This window comes from Nycticebus coucang, chromosome 9, assembly GCF_027406575.1.
Source record: "Nycticebus coucang isolate mNycCou1 chromosome 9, mNycCou1.pri, whole genome shotgun sequence".
NCBI lineage: Eukaryota > Metazoa > Chordata > Mammalia > Primates > Lorisidae > Nycticebus > Nycticebus coucang.
In genome coordinates, this window is record NC_069788.1 from 63,536,720 (window position 1) to 63,537,929 (window position 1,210).

Consider the following 1,210-nt stretch of genomic DNA (forward strand, 5'->3'; position numbering starts at 1 on the left):
GCCTGGGCAACAGAGAGAAACTGTCTAAAAAAAAAAAAAAACATCACAGAAAGAGACAGTAGTTGGCCCGACGTGAGTTACATGCTTGTTCCTGAACCAAAGGATGGTCATGGCCCAGGTTATCTGGTGGCTCCTTGTCACCTTCCCTGGGGCTTTACTCAAATATACCCTTGCCAATGAGGCCTTTTCATTTAAATTACAGGCTTCAGCCCCCAAGAAAATCCTGTCTCCCCTCATCCTGCTCTGTTTTATTTATCACCGTCTAAGATATAATGTACTAATTTGTTAATAGAGTTATCTAGTTCCTGTGTTATATGAAAGGAGAGGTTAGCATTCCCTTCCACAAGAAGGGAAGACAGCAGGTCTAGGGTAAGGCATTACCACCTACTTTGTGGCATCTAACCATAGTTTTTATGATATGACCTTGTATGCATATGTAGAAAATCCCAAGGACGCCGCCAAGAGACTCCTGGAATTTATAAATAAATTCAGCAAAGTCTCAGGTTACAAAATTAATGTACATAAACCAATAGCATTTCTGCACACCAATAACAGTCAAGCTGAGAATCTAATCAAGGAATCAATACCATTCATAATAGCTACAAAGAAGAAAACATACTTAGTAATAACCAGGGAGATGGAAGAAGAACTACAAATTCCTGAGAAAAGAAATGGCAGATGACACGAGCAAGTGGAAAAACATATCGTGCTCGTGAATCTGTAGAATCAACATTGTTAAAATGTCCATACTGCCCAAAGTGATTTATAGATTCAACTCAATCCCCATCAAAATACCATCACATTTCATAGATCTAAAAAAAAAAAAACCTGTGCTTCATATGAAACCAAAAAATAACCTGAATACTCAAAACAATCTTAAGCAAAAAGAATAAATTTGGAGGCATCACATTACCAAACTAACTACCACTATGATGTAAATTCCATAAGGCAGGGATTATTACATGTTTTGCTTATTAATATACCCCAGTATCTACAACAGTGCCTGGTGAACAAGGGTTCAATAAGCATTTGCTGTGGAATGAACAAATGAATGTTCTTTAAGGTCAGTCTCCCCTCCCTAGAAGGTAATCTTCCCATTAGAGCAGGGATTTTGATTTTTGTTTTGGGGGTTTTTTCCTAAGCAACAGATAAATCCCAGTATCTAGCATATTGCTCACACCTAGAGGACCCTCACTGAGTATTTGTCGAC

General features: G+C 38.2%; 1 pseudogene; it reads left to right on the forward strand.

Annotated features, from left to right (window-relative positions):
- Positions 1-307: 307 nt before the first annotated feature.
- LOC128595257 (uncharacterized) lies at positions 308-414 on the forward strand (annotated as a pseudogene).
- Positions 415-1,210: the final 796 nt, after the last annotated feature.